Raw genomic sequence first — 16,119 nt, 5'->3', positions numbered from 1 at the left:
AAAGAACTGAAACCTTCATAAAATGGATTTTTTTCTACACAGTTGAATTCTCCTTTTAAATGGAACTTCCTAACCATCCTCCGTCAAAATGAGAGAAAAACATGAATTGGTTATTCCCCTGACCCCTTAACCTGGACAGAAGGATAATTAATCAATAAACACCTATAAAGCTCTCCCCTTCACGGCCCCAACCAGTATTTTTATTAAGCCAAAAGTAAGGACGGCATATTGATGGGGAGGATGGCCAGGAAAATAAAATCTTGGTAAGTATGGTAGGAATTTTCTCTTCTAAGCTTAGTGGATGTCCTTGTATCTGCTGGAAGAATATTGGAAGAATCTATTGGGGTCTACAGTAACAGGCTTTGTACCTCCGATCATTACCCCACTAGACCTTGGATTTAAAGATAGTTAAGTTGCAGAAATTGGGGCAGATAATAAAAGGAGAATTATGGTGGTATTGTCATAGTCAAAAGTACTGGTCTTATACCGTTGGGGGCATCTATAGCAGGGTCAGGACAGCAACGTTACAAGAACAAAGGGTATTAGGAAGTAAACTGAGTGCAATGACTGTGGCTAGTCCCCTCTACTGCTGAATTCCCAGCATGCTCGGCTAACAGTCACATCCATTATGTTCTGTTCATCTGTTATTTCTTCCCATATCTTACATTTCTTTAATTATCATTTTATTTTCTAACTAATTAGATTTTTATCTTACACAGGTGACGATGATGAGTATGTGAACCCAAGGACTGTTGTTCGTTATGTCAAAGAGCATGGCTCCTCCCCTCTCACCCTTCATGGCAATCTCTGTGCTAACTATGAAGTCTTTCTTTAATAAGTATGCCATCTTCAAAACATTGTACCCCTATGACAAATACCCCTCTTTCCTATCTGGAGGAGGCTTTCTCTTCCCAAGAACATCTGTGAAGTACCTCCATGAGGCTGCTCAGAAGATCCCAGTTTTTTCCATTGGATGATGTGTACTTTTGGTTTATAGCCTTGGCAGCCAAATTGACATACAGACACGACAGGCGATTCTATGTACTTGGGCTGACATTTAATGCGTGCAAGTACCAAGAGGCCCTGGTGGTACATGGGATAGAGCCTGAGCCTCTCATTAAAATATGGACAGAGGTGCAGAGAGGACAGTGTCAGGGTGGGCAAAGCAGAAGGTAACATGTCCATGAAGAATATATAAGAGTAGGTGCCATTCACATAACTAAGAGTAACCTTTACACTTTGGCTACTTCTGTGTTACTAAGACTTCTAGCAACTTATACAGGCTTGCTTTAAAAAAATATCAAATTGTTGGGTGCAAATATCAAGCCAGTATTTCCCCAGTTTAAATGCCATTCATTTCCTACCTGTTTCATGTGCCAATGTGGTGGTAAGATTACAGCAATAAAACAATATTGATACATGAAACCAACTGTATAAAGGAAAAAGACATATCATAATAAACATGTAGCAAACATAGAGGCTCATTTACTTGCAATCTTTAATGGGGGTACCACTGATGGTACGAATCATCGTTTGATTAGTATTTTATTTTGTAGCCATGGTGAATGATATGAAGAACCCAATTGTCGGTAATGTGCATTTCTCAGTAGGAGAGGAATGAGGACAGGCGACCCCCTACTCTGGGAGTTGGGTTGTGGAAAGTCATGTTGAGGTAGACTTTGTGGCTGCCGGTTTCTTGGATCTGTTACACTGCTGCCACTGACGTCTTTTGCATCTTGTAGTTTGTTCTGTGCTGGTGCTGCGACAGATGGGTGAGAGAAAGGAGCCAAAATTGTGGTTGGTTGAGGCGCCTGTCTGCCTGGTTGGAAACCTGTTCTGCTGGTCCAGGATCACAGGATTGCTGTTGTTTGTACATATGCTCTCTTAAGCGCTGCCTCTAGCTTTTTCTCCATAGGGTCCCTAACGGCTGCTGTGTGGTTTGTTTGGACAGACTCCCTATGGACGGAATCTATTCTTGGCAATTTATCCCATACTTTCTGTTGTTCCTCCAGAACTGGGTAAGTATCACAGAATCACTTGGTCAGAGCAAACGAGCTAACCAGTTGCAGCCATTCTGTGTCAATGGTTTTTGTTATTGCACTATATATAGGAAATAAATGTGCCTTTATCTGGTGGACACCTAGTACTTTGTCTGCCTTAGAGAAGGTCTCATCTTTTATATCTAAGGTCTCCATCATCACCCGAAGGAGTTTTTTTTGGCAATATCTGGTTTGGCAAAAGTGGGTTGTTCAGTGTCAGGATCACCCTGTGAGTCCGAATTGGCTTCCTCAGATGCAAATAGTTCAGACTCCGGGAATGATACAGCATCCATATTAGATGCAGGTCCTTCCTCAATGTCTCATAAATCAGGGGGAGATTCTGCACTCTGGGATTTGTGAGGTGAGCATTGTCTCTGCAGTCTTTCCCCATATATGGATAACCGTGACCTCTTGGGGTTGGAAATCCACTTCTCGCTGACCTATTCCCGTTACTAAACTGTTGTCAGTTATTGAGTTCTATGGTGACAAATTTAGTGGATTAGGTGGTTTACAGTCAGAACAACACATAGTCAATGATTTTTGAGTGTGCTTAAATTTTTACACTTTAGAACTTTCTCTGGTTTCTTTGTTGATCTTTTAGCTGATTTGGCCACCTGTATATCCTCCCTTAATGCAACTTCAGGGCTATACCCCTTTGTATGCTTGACAAAGGGGTATAGCTGTAAGGTACCTGTAGCTGCAGCTGGTGCGCGGGCACGGGGGTGCTCAGGGTCCTGAGTATTTTGAGTATCTTTGCGCGGGCGCGCGTCCGTTCATTCGGATGCGCGCGCGTCGCGATGGACGCGGGCGCATTGGCGCTGCGTCGTTACGTTTTGGCGCCAAACTTGTCCCTGTAAAAAGACGTCAGCAAGAGCAAACAGTGCTTGGTGATTTCCCTTGCTAGTACTTGTTACTGTGTTCTCTGATTATCTCTTGGATTTGCTTTTCTTGTTACCGACCTCGGCCTGACTTTGGACTTCGATTCTCTTCTGCCTGCCTACCGACCTTCTGCCTGATCATCGTTACGAATATCTTCTGCCTGCCTCTGACCTCGGCCTGTCCCTGACTACGTTTACTGCTGCCCGCCTACCGACCCTTTGCCTGTTCTACGACCACGCTTTCTGCAACTTGCATTCCTTCCATCGTGTCAAGTCCAGCAAGTGGACACTAACAGCAGTTCTAACTGCTCTTCCTACTTAAGTCTCCAAAAGAGCCTGACAGAATCACCAAGCCAAGATGGAGCATTCGGAAGAGCTGCCTACCCTGGTCGACTTGTCCCAACAAATCGCTTCACTCACCCAGGTGGTGAGAGAACTCTGGGGAGATTATTTGCAGGTGCAGGAGCAGTTGCAAGATTTACAGATGTCTACGATTCCTCCAACCGCTTCCACCTCTGGGCAATCGGTAGCTGCCGCCGGAGGAGCAACTTCTTCCTCTCCTTTCCATGAACCCAAGGTAGCTATGCCTGATAAGTTTTCTGGAGACCGAAGGACTTTTAGAACCTTTATTAATAGTTGCCGTCTTCTGTTCACATTAAAACCTCAGTCTCATGCTACCGATCAGATTCGGGTTGGGGTGATGATTTCTCTGCTTCAAGGGCAGCCTCAGGCATGGGCTCATCGTCTATTGGAGCAGAACAGTCCTCTCTTGGCTACGACGGATTCCTTCATTCAGGCCCTGTCTAAGATCTATGAAGACCCTCACCAAGTAGATACAGCTGAGGCAGCCCTACGAAACCTTTGTCAGCTCCGTTGTCCAGTAGAGGAGTATGTGGCTGAGTTTCGTTGTTAGGCCCCAGATACCCTATGGAATGATAGAGCCCTTCGACATCAGTTTCGTTTGGGACTGTCAGATACCTTAAGGGATGAATTGGCAAGGGTTGGTCTGCCTTCTTCACTGGAGGAAGTGATTTCCCTCGCTGTTCAAATTGACCAGAGACTCAGGGAGAGGCGCCAAGAAAGAGGTGTCAGCTCTCCTACTCCGGACGGGGTGCTCCCTACTGCTCCTCCTCCAGTCTTCCCAGTTTCTTCTTCTTCTGACCCAGAACCCATGCAACTTGGTGTGGTTCGTAAGGCACTTTCGGTGGAAGAGAGACTTCGACGTAGACGTCTAAATCTATGCTTGTACTGTGGCCTGGCTGGACACTTGCTTAAGAATTGTCCCACACGACCTGATGGTAAAATTCCTTCATCCCAAACTTACAAGTTGCCTTGCATTCCATCACTGCAATCTTATATTCTACTTCACCTCTCGTTTCAGTGGAACCAAAGAAGAATTGAAGTGGATGCCGTGATGGACTCAGGAGCCTGTGGCTGTTTTATTAATCAGGCTTTCGCAAGTCTTCATTTAATTCCACTCATTCCCAAGATCCAGCCCGTTCCTGTTAAGATGGCGGATGGAAATTTTGTTGCTTCAGGACCAGTATCCTTGGAGACCCCGCATATTTTGACCTTTTCTGTTCAGGGGCATTTTAAGTTATTAAAATTTGATGTGATGGAAAATCTTCTCTTCCCTGTCATTCTTGGAATTCCTTGGTTAAGAAGTCACAATCCCTGTATTGATTGGCAGTCTGGAACACTTGTTTTTAATTCTAACTACTGCCGGGAAAATTGTCTTCCGTCCCCGCAAGTTTTAGGCCTTACCACTGTGGATGATGAGACTCTTCAGTTGGTCCCTCAAGTGTATCACGATTTTTCAGATGTCTTCAGTAAGAAAGCGGCGGACTCTCTTCCTCCTCACAGAAGTTATGATTGTCCTATCGATTTACTCCCCGGTGCAGCCATCCCTTTCGGAAGAATTTATCCTTTATCTGAACCTGAGCTGGCTTAAAGGATTACATCAATGAAAACCTTGCTAAGGGTTTTATCCAACATTCTACTTCCCCAGCTGGAGCAGGCATCTTCTTTGTCGAGAAGAAAGATCATTCTTTAAGACCATGTATCGACTTCCGAGAACTCAATAAAGTAACTATCAAGAATCGTTACCCGTTACCCCTCATTCCTGATCTTTTTCAAAGACTTTGTTGTGCTAAGATCTTTTCAAAGTTTGATCTCAGAGGAGCCTATAATTTGGTTCATATTCGTGAGGGAGATGAGTGGAAGACTGCTTTCCGTTCTCGTTATGGTCACTTCGAATATACCGTTATGCCCTTCGGTCTTTGCAACGCTCCTGCCACTTTTCAACATTTTGTCAACGACATCTTTCATGATCTGTTGGACCAGTTCGTCATTGTTTATCTTGATGACATTCTAATTTTCTCTAATTCTTTGGAGGAACACCGTCTTCATGTAAAGGAAGTGTTACTTTGCCTCAGACAACATCAACTATATGCCAAGGCCTCCAAATGTGAGTTTGAGAAATCCAACATTGAATTTTTGGGCTTTTTAGTATCCGATCAAGGTTTCAAGATGGATTCCAAAAAAGTGGAGGAAGTTGTTAATTGGCCCCCTCCTGTGGATCGTAAGGGTGTTCAACGCTTTGTAGGATTTGCTAATTTTTACAGAAGATTTATTAAAGGTTTTTCTGCTATTATCAAACCTCTCACCGATTTTACAAGCAATAAGATTAAATTTTTTTGGTCTCCGGCTGCTCAACAAGCTTTTGAATGTTTAAAGAAGCTGTTTGTCTCTGCCCCATATTCTCGTACATGCTGATGTATCCAAACCTTTTATTCTTGAAGTTGATGCCTCGGAGGTGGCCATTGGTGCAATTCTTTCCCAACGCACAGGACTTAAGGATATTTTACACCCAATAGCCTTCTTTTCTAAGAAGTTGTCTCCTACTGAAAGACGTAGGAGATCGGGAACTGTTAGCCATTAAGGGAGCCTTAGAAGAATGGCGACATCTTTTAGAGGGAGCTGTGCATCCGATGATCATTTTTACTGACCATAAAAATTTGGAATATTTACGCACAGCAAAAAGATTAAATCCTCGCCAAGCAAGATGGGCACTCTTTTTCTCCCGTTTTCAGTTCCATATCACATACAAGCCAGGTTCTAAGAATATGAAGGCGGATGCTCTTTCCAGAATTTTTCCTGTAGAAAAGAATGATTTGGTACCTGACACGATTCTTCAGCCTGGACATTTTTTACTTTTGCAATCTTCTTTTATCGAAAGTTTAAGAAATTTTCCTCAGTCACTAACAGATTATCCTGGGGTTAATGACTTGTCTCTTCAAGATAATCTTCTTTTACGAAACAACAAGTTGGTCGTTCCTCCTAGTCTTCGTTTAGAGGCTCTTAAGCTTATTCATGACCATCCTTTGGCTGGACATTCTGGGATTCGAAGATCTTTAGATTTGGCTAGACGATTTTTTTGGTGGCCTTCTTTAGTAAAAGAGTGTGTCTCTTTTGTACGTTCATGTGAATCCTGTGCAAGGTCTAAACCATCTTGTAACAAACCAGTAGGGCTACTTCGCCCCTTACCTTTACCTGAGAGACCATGGAGTTCTATTTCGATGGATTTTATTGTGGAACTTCCTCCTTCTGACAAATATAACACTATCTTTGTGGTAGTAGATCGTCTTACTAAGATGGCTCACTTTATCCCGCTTCTTCGATTACCTTCTGCAGCAGTTACCGCAGAGGTGTTTATTAAAGAGATTGTGAGGCTACATGGCCTGCCCAATGAAGTTATCTCCGATCGAGGGTCACAATTTACCTCAAGGTTCTGGACTGCTTTATGTAAGGCTTTAGGTATTTCATTATCCCGGTCTTCTGCCTATCATCCACAGACTAATGATCAAATCGAGAGAACCAATCAGACTCTTGAGCAATATATTCACACTTTTTCTTCATATCTTCAGGACAATTGGTTTTCACTTCTTCCCTGTGCTGAGTTCTGTTATAACAACTCTATACATTCTTCCACAGGTCAAACACCGTTTTTCTCTAACGTGGGATTCCATCCTATTATGTTCCCAGATATCTTGCCTGAAATAACTCTTCCTTCGCTTCAGGATCGCTTGAAGTTTTTGAAGCAAAACTCTGAGACTCTGAAGACACACATCAGCAAGGCCCAACAAAACTTTAAGATCTTCGCAGATGGAAGACGAGGAGAGGATCCGGAATTCAAGGTGGGTGATAAAGTTTGGCTATCTACCTTGAATCTACGCCTTTCTAACCCCTCCAAGAAGCTGGCTCCGAAGTTTCTGGGACCCTTTTCTGTTAAAAGAGTTGTTAATCCTGTTTCGTTTGAACTTGATTTTAGCAAAGTCTTTGAAGGTTTATCCTGTGTTCCATTCTGCTCTACTCAAGAGGGTTTTACCAAATACTTTTCCTGGTCGTATTCCTCCTCCTCCTCCAGCGGTTTCTTGTCAAGGCGAAACAGAATTTGAGGTGGAGAAGATTCTAGATTCAAGGCTTTGAGGCAGGATATTACAGTACCTTGTCAAGTGGAGAGGATTTCCTAACGAAGAGAATTCCTGGGAACCAGTGGAAAACGTTCATGCTCCGAGGTTGGTTTCAGCTTTCCATAGGAGTCACCCTGAGAAACCTGCTAAAGACGTCCTGAGGCCGCCCCTCAGGGGGGGGCAATGTAAGGTACCTGTAGCTGCAGCTGGTGCGCGGGCACGGGGGTGCTCAGGGTCCTGAGTATTTCCGGCATCTGTCGCACGCGCGCGCCTTTGCGGTGGACGCGGGCGCATTGACGCTGCGTCGTTTTGGCGCCAAACTTGTCCCTGTAAAAAGACGTCAGCAAGAGCAAACAGTGCTTGGTGATTTCCCTTGCTAGTACTTGTTACTGTGTTCTCTGATTATCTCTTGGATTTGCTTTTCTTGTTACCGACCTCGGCCTGACTTTGGACTTCGATTCTCTTCTGCCTGCCTACCGACCTTCTGCCTGATCATCGTTACGAATATCTTCTGCCTGCCTCTGACCTCGGCCTGTCCCTGACTACGTTTACTGCTGCCCGCCTACCGACCCTTTGCCTGTTCTACGACCACGCTTTCTGCAACTTGCATTCCTTCCATCGTGTCAAGTCCAGCAAGCTGTACACTAACAGCAGTTCTAACTGCTCTTCCTACTTAAGTCTGCAAAAGAGCCTGACAATAGCCCTGAAACATTGCATTCCTATGAATAAAAACACAAGGGGTCCTCCCTGCTTGAATTTGCCGCAAGTGCCAGTGTATTTTTCTATGAGATTAATTGGGAGGGTGCCGATCCCTCCAACCCTGAGCACCAGGCATCCAGAATTGAAGGCCAGGGTGTGCAAGTGGGCCTACTATCCAATGTAATAAACAGCAGCAATGAAACAGTATGCATCTTGAAGCAATATTATGAATTTTTGACATCATATAGTCCTTGGTCCATGCAGGTAGTTTTCTGATTCTCTCAGTATGCCTTATAGGTTCACTTTCTTCAGGTCTATTGCAGCTGGCATCAGGAGTAAAAAAGATGGCCTTCATCAAATGGAGCTTCTCCAAAGTTATTCCTAACAGGAGCAAGATGACTTGCATTCCATATGCATCCATCGGACAGTTCATATGTGTATGGTCCTCACTGGTGTCTCATTTCAAGTGGTGTAGTAAATTTAGATTGTCCTTGTTTCAGAAGTCCTGGTTTCTTAATTCTGACTAAAGATCCAGGCTAAAAGTGTACTTCTCTTGCACCACATTTTCTATCCGTATAAGCCTTGCATTTGGCTTGTTGACGTATCACAATGTCAGCAGTAGATGATTTTGTAGGCACAGTATTTTGTGGAAGTTTGAAGTCTGCAACATGTAACTTAGTGCGCATCTGTCTGCCATGTAATAATTCAGCTGGAGATGATTGGGTTGTTGCATGGCGCATTGCTCTGTAGTTATGTAGGAACTCTGTTGTAACTACTTTCCAAGATGTCCCAGTAAGATTTGCTGTCTGTAGTGCTTCTTTCAGGCTTCTGTTGAATCTCTTGTTTTCTCTATTTGCTTGTGGGTAATACACTGAAGATTTCATATGCACAATATTCCTCTCTCTCAGAAAGATTTCAAACGCAGATGAGACAAACTGTGGTCCATTGTCTAACTCCTTTGGATTACCATCTCTGCTGAAGACTGTAAACAGAAATATTATTACTGTAGCTGATCTTATATGAGAAACAAATGCAATTTCAGGCCATTTACTGTAATAGTCTATCAAGGTTATAGCAAATCTACAGTCTATAGGAGTATCTGCAAAAGGACCCACAATATCAATACAAGTTTTTCCCATGCTGAATCAGGGAATGGTACTGGCTGAAGTGGTGGTGTATGTGTGATAGCTGTTTTGTCATGATTCTGGCAGTTACCACATCAGCATCCATTGCTGGCCACCAGTATAGTTCTGGTAGTCATTGTTTTGTACGTACAATTCCTTGATGACTCTCATGTGCATAATGTATGAGCTTTTCTCGCAAGGTCTCTGGTACAAGTAAGCGGTGGAATCTGTGGACAACATAGTCATCTACTAAGGACAGTTCATGTCTAATCCATTAGTAAGGTTGAAGATCAGGACCGAGTTTCGTCTCAGCATTTGGCCATTTGCTTTGTAAGATGTCCCTTAGTTGTACTTGAATTGGACATGTGAGACAAGCTTGCTTAAGATCAGCAGCTGTAACTGTAGATGATAGTAAATCAGTCAATGCAAAAGCTGCAGGTAAAGGTAAACGTGACAAACAATCAGCAGTAACATTTTTCAAACCTGGTTTGTATTGCATTTTGTAGTTGAAATTCAGTAGCCTTGCTGACCATCTAGCTATACTCATTCCAGCTCTTCCTAGTCCCTTTGTTGTAAGCAGTGTAGTTAAAGGTCTATGATCAGTGCATAAGGTAAATTCTCTACCCCATAGGTAAGTTCTCCATTTTTCTGTTGCCAAACACATGCTAGAGCTTCTTTTTCAACAGTTGAATACTTATGCACTGTCTCTGTAAGTGTTCTGGGTGCAAATGCAACAGTTTTCTCTGTATGATCAGCATGGATCTGTGTGAGAACTGCACCAGCGCCATGTTCTGAAGCATCTGTAGTAACCATAGTGGGTAGTGCAGGATCAAATAAAACTAGCGCTGGACTGCTCACAACTGTTCACAATTACCTGTTTCACTATTTCAAAGCTATGTTGAGCATAATCTGACCACACCAGACTTGAAGTTCCATGTAGAAGTGCTCTAAGTTGCTCCACAATTGAAGCATAGTTGGGAATAAACTTAGAATACCACGAAGTAAGACCTAAGAAAGCTCATAAGGTCTGAAAATCAGATGGAGTAGGAGCTTGTGTAACAGCGTTGACATGGTCAGGGTGAGGCAGTGATCCATCCTGTGAAATTATATGACCCAGAAAGGACAGCTGAGTTTGTCTAAAGTGGCATTTGGAATGGTTCAGTTTCAGTCCTGCAGAATCAATGCATTTCAGAACATTTTTTAGGTACTTGTCAATGTCATAAAGATCCATAATTGGAGCGTAGACAATTATATCATCCAAGTAGTATTCTACACCAGGTATGCCATGGAGTATAGAAGACATCAGTCTTTGGAAACAACTCGGTGCTGAAGCCAGTCCCAGTGGCGTAACTACCAGTGGTGCAGAAGGTGCGATTGCACCCGGGCCCGCACCCCCTTGGGGCCCGCTGGAGCCGCTATAATGTTTATTGTGGACAGCTAGGCAGGGGGCCAGCAGCGACTCTACTGTTGTTAGTTATTCGGCAGCTGCCTGCACCCAGCAGAAAAAAACAAAGTGGATTTCAATCAGCACTTAAAAGTAATCTGACTAAAATATAAGCAGCCGTACCATAGCCGACCGTGCCCATCATAGATCACTACATACAAACGATAAATATGCCACATTCTTGCACGTCACTCCCTCACGGAGGCTACTTCTGGTGTCACTGTGCTTATGTACGTGGCGTCGTACCTCTTAGTCTCACGAGATGACCTTTCTGGCATCTGAATTCCTTGTCTGCCAGTAATGCAGGAGCTGTGTTAACAGCCACCCGGGAGTGCGGTATTGATAAGGAAGAGGTTATTGGAAGGTTTAGTTGCGAGTGTCAAGTTCTGTTCCTGTTCAGTTTGAGTATGAAGGAGGAGATTTTACTTCTGGTAGGAATGCACATATTTTCATGTCACAAAGGCATAATATGGTATAGTATCCCTTATCCGGAAATCCATTATTCTGGAAGGCAATCATCTGTAGACTCAATTCTAAATCATTGATCCTAATTTTTTAAATTAATAAATAATAAAATAGTAGCTTGTACTTGATCATTTAAGCTGTTTTAATCCACACTTGTGTTTATTATATGTATTACTGATTTATAGCAGTCTTTAAGTATAATGATCCAATAATTACAGAAAAAACCTTTTCCAGAAAACCCAGGTCACAAGCATTCTGGATAGTAGATCCTATCCTATATATTTATAACTTCTCAAGGGCGTTTCATCACTGTGCCAACCTGTAACTGATTTTGGGGCCAGAACATAAAATCTGCTTAAAATCTGAAATTATGAAATTTCATAGCTGCCATACATGTGCCGATTCATGGTTTGAGATGTGGAATAGATGTTGAATAAACAGACATCCTCAGTGGCGTAACTCCCAGGAGTTCAGGGGGTGCGATCACACTCAGTTATCACGAGCGGCTGGGCAGAGGAAGATTTTACAGTGTGCATGCCAGCAGCACTCCAACACATGATTCATAGGGGGAGGGCCCGACAGGGGGGCCCTGGTGCCAATCCTGTACCAGGGCCCGCCTGCAAGTAGTTACGCCACTGGCCAGTCCATGAGGTACAAGCTTGAACTGAAACAAACCATCATGGGTGATAAATGCAGTGAGGTCTCTGCTTTCATCTTGCAGTAATACTTGATGATAAGCACTCTGAGGATCCAGAGTAGAAAAGAATTTTGTTCCTTGGAGTTCTAAATATTTCCTCTATGTATGGCAAGGGATGATTATCCATAACAACTGCTTTATTAGGTTCACAGAGATCAACACACAATCGAATACCTCCAGTTTTCTTCATTGTTACAACAATTGGTGAAACCCATTCGGAGGATTCTGATTTTTCAATCACATCTTTCTCTACCAGTTTGTTTAGTTCCTGTGAGACAGTCTCCCTTATAGAGAATGGCCTCAATTTCTGGCCTACTGGTTTTACATCTGGTCTCAACTTAACAAAGTTCTTTGCACAGCCCAGTGAAGTGTCGCTTTATGGCTGAGCCCCCCTTAACATATAGAGGTCATCAGTCCCCCCAGTGTCCCCCTGATGGCGGCCCTGATGACATGCACAACCTTGATGGCTGTATACTTAATTGAATGCCCTTGTGGTCTGATTTATTGTGGGACAATGGAGTGTCAGCTCAAAAACAGGATAGCCATTCACAGAGCTAGCATTAGGGCTGCCCTGAATCCTGAAAGAAAGGTAGACCTCAATAAGCAAGACATTACGAAGCCCGATATGATCCCTCCACATTTAAAATGTATTTCGATTGAGCATATTCCAAAACATCCTAGAGGAGGGGACCAAAAGAAACGCCTCTTTCAACGTGATGCATTTTGCATATAGACTGTGTGGTATCTAAGGGCATTACATTTCGTTGCTTTTTGACACAATAGATTCCAGTCTATGTTCATATTTGTACTTATCTGATACATAAGCCTATGACAAATTTGATTACAGGATGGAATTCATGTTTTCTTACCCTACAAGGTTTAATACTCAATAATGATTTCAAGAAAAGACACAAATTGTAAATTTGCAGCTTTTTTGTTTTGTTTTCTGTCTTTATTCTTATAGTGCCACCTAGTGGTGATGTAATGGCAACACTGAAAATCATCTGATTCGACAAGCTTTTCTGGACTGATGATGTCATCTCAAAACCCACAGGGGGGAGGGTATTTAAGGATTTTTTAATCACATTGTATTATCCTTGATAAAGGTCCCCACGTGGGACCGAAAATCGGATTAAGAAGTGTTTCACCATGAATGAGAACTAAATCATTCGCGGACGAGAGTGCTGATCTTTTTATGTTATACATAAAGTATTTATATACAGTACATACTGTAACAGAAATGCTGGGAAATTGGTTGAAGGGGTGTATGTATCATCCAGATTTCTGTCATACTGTTTTCAAGCAACCAGGTAAATGTACATTTTTTCACGGGTCTGTGGCTAGTTGTAATAGCCGGAAAAGGGACCGGTTTACGAGAGTGTTGAGTGTTGGGCGGGATCCGATTCCAGAGGGACAGTCCGGGTTTGCCCAACAACTGAGAGAGGAACAGGTGTTTTCTTTATTTAAGTAGGGAAGGGATTGTGTGTGTCTCTCTCAATCCTGGGGAAAGAGCAGGCAGTGCAGGTCTGTGAGAGAGTCAGACTCATGTGAGTAAATGCTGTGCCACAAATACTGTTTTCTGTTAAGTGCTGGACGTTAGATCCTCACCTCGTTAGTTAGGAGCTGATTGTTTAGTTAGTTCCAGACACGCAAGGTTTTATTTTCATTTTTGTTTGTTTTGATTCATGTCTTCCTGCCAACCAGACAAATAAAACTGGTTGCCGCCAGTTGCACATTACCAACCAGTTTTGTGTTGTTTTGTGTGGACTTCAATACTGCTGTGCACCCGTCTACCCCCAGGAGAAGACCACCCTGTTACCTCAAACGGTTACAATAGATATATTTCGCTAACAGTCTACATATAACATCACTTTCAGTGCAATGGCATCAATAACATCCAAATCATGTGGTGAGGAAAAATTCAAATGTAATTAAACCATTATTAGTGTAGGATTAAGAGTTAAATGCATTTCAAGTTGTTTTTCTTCAGTTGGGCGTAACATCTAAATGTATCCATCTGCAGGGAAATGACCTGAGTTCCTGACTGATGTACAATATCAATATATGTGTGAGATACAGATCATTATACCAAGGTTTGGGGGTGCAGGAGTATACAGGGGACAGCGCGGTTCCTGACTGATGTACAATATCAATATATGTGTGAGATACAGATCATTATCCCAAGGTTTAGGGGTGCAGGAGTATAGAGGGGACAGTGGGGTTCCTGACTGATATACAACATCAATACATGTGTGAGATACAGATCATTATCCCAAGGTTTGGGGGTGCAGGAGTATAGAGGGACAGTGGGGTTCCTGACTGATGTACAATATCAATATATGTGTGAGATACAGATCATTATCCCAAGGTTTGGGGGTGCAGGAGTATAGAGAGACAGAGGGGTTCCTGACTGATGTCAATATCAATATATGTGTGAGATACAGATCATTATCTCAAGGTTTGGGGGTGCAGGAGTATAGAGGGGACAGTGGGGTTCCTGACTGATGTACAATATCAATATATGTGTGAGATACAGATCATTATCCCAAGGTTTGGGGGTGCAGGAGTAGAGGGACAGTGGGGTTCCTGACTGATGTACAATATCAATACATGTGTGAGATACAGATCATTATCCCAAGGTTTGGGGGTGCAGGAGTATAGAGAGACAGTGGGGTTCCTGACTGATGTCAATATCAATATATGTGTGAGATACAGATCATTATCCCAAGGTTTGGGGGTGCAGGAGTATAGAGAGACAGTGGGGTTCCTGACTGATGTCAATATCAATATATGTGTGAGATACAGATCATTATCTCAAGGTTTGGGGGTGCAGGAGTATAGAGGGGACAGTGGGGTTCCTGACTGATGTACAATATCAATATATGTGTGAGATACAGATCATTATCCAAGGTTTGGGGGTGCAGGAATAGAGGGACAGTGGGGTTCCTGACTGATGTAGCAATATCAATACATGTTGTGAGATACAGATCATTATCCCAAGGTTTGGGGGTGCAGGAGTATAGAGAGACAGTGGGGTTCCTGACTGATGTCAATATCAATATATGTGTGAAGATACAGATCATTATCTCAAGGTTTGGGGGTGCAGGAGTATAGAGGGGACAGTGGGTTCCTGACTGATGTACAATACTCAATATCATCTGTGAGATACAATCATTATCCAAGGTTTGGGGGTGCAGGAGTAGAGGGACAGTGGGGTTCCTGACTGATGTACAATATCATATATGTGTGATACAGATCATTATCCCAAGGTTTGGGGGTGCAGGAGTAGAGGGACAGTGGGGTTCCCTGACTGATGTACATATCAATATATGTGTGAGATACAGTCATTATCCCAAGGTTTGGGGTACAGGAGTATAGAGGGACAGTGGGTTCCTGACTGATGTACAATATCAATATATGTGTGAGATACAGATCATTATCCCAGGTTTGGGGGTGCAGGAGTATAGAGGGACAGTGGGGTTCCTGACTGATGTACAATATCATATATATGTGTGAGATACAGATCATTATCCAAGGTTGGGGGTGCAGGAGTATAGAGGGGCCAGTGAGGGTTCCTGACTGATGTACAATATCAATATATGTGTGAGATACAGATCATTATCCCAAGGTTTGGGGGTGCAGGAGTATAGAGGGGACAGTGGGGTTCCTGACTGATGTACAATATCAATATATGTGTGAGATACAGATCATTATCCCAAGGTTTGGGGGTGCAGGAGTAGAGGGACAGTGGGGTTCCTGACTGATGTACAATATCAATATATGTGTGAGATACAGATCATTATACCAAGGTTTGGGGGTGCAGGAGTATAAAGGGGACAGTGGGGTTCCTGACTGATGTACAATATTAATATATGTGTGAGATACAGATCATTATCCCAAGGTTTGGGGGTGCAGGAGTATAGAGGGACAGTGGGGTTCCTGACTGATGTACAATATCAATATATGTGTGAGATACAGATCATTATCCCAAGGTTTGGGGGTGCAGGAGTATACAGGGGACAGTGGGGTTCCTGACTGATGTACAATATCAATATATGTGTGAGATACAGATCATTATACCAAGGTTTGGGGGTGCAGGAGTATAAAGGGGACAGTGGGGTTCCTGACTGATGTACAATATTAATATATGTGTGAGATACAGATCATTATCCAAAGGTTTGGGGGTGCAGGAGTATAGAGGGAAGTGGGGTTCCTGACTGATGTACAATATCAATATATGTGTGAGATACAGATCATTTCCCAAGGTTTGGGGGTGCAGGAGTATAGAGGGGCCAGTGAGG

General features: G+C 43.1%; 1 protein-coding gene across 1 annotated transcript in view; it reads left to right on the top strand.

Annotated features, from left to right (window-relative positions):
- Positions 1-13,299: 13,299 nt before the first annotated feature.
- Positions 13,300-16,119, top strand: part of LOC108711807 (acetylgalactosaminyl-O-glycosyl-glycoprotein beta-1,3-N-acetylglucosaminyltransferase) — a 28,922-nt gene continuing 26,102 nt past the window's right edge. The window contains exon 1 of the mRNA XM_041587401.1: positions 13,300-13,365. The gene's annotated coding sequence lies outside the window, so the exon portion shown is untranslated. The remainder of the gene's footprint in view (positions 13,366-16,119) is intronic.

Source organism: Xenopus laevis, chromosome 3L, assembly GCF_017654675.1.
Source record: "Xenopus laevis strain J_2021 chromosome 3L, Xenopus_laevis_v10.1, whole genome shotgun sequence".
NCBI classification, from domain to species: domain Eukaryota; kingdom Metazoa; phylum Chordata; class Amphibia; order Anura; family Pipidae; genus Xenopus; species Xenopus laevis.
This window is presented reverse-complemented; position numbering and strand designations above follow the sequence as displayed.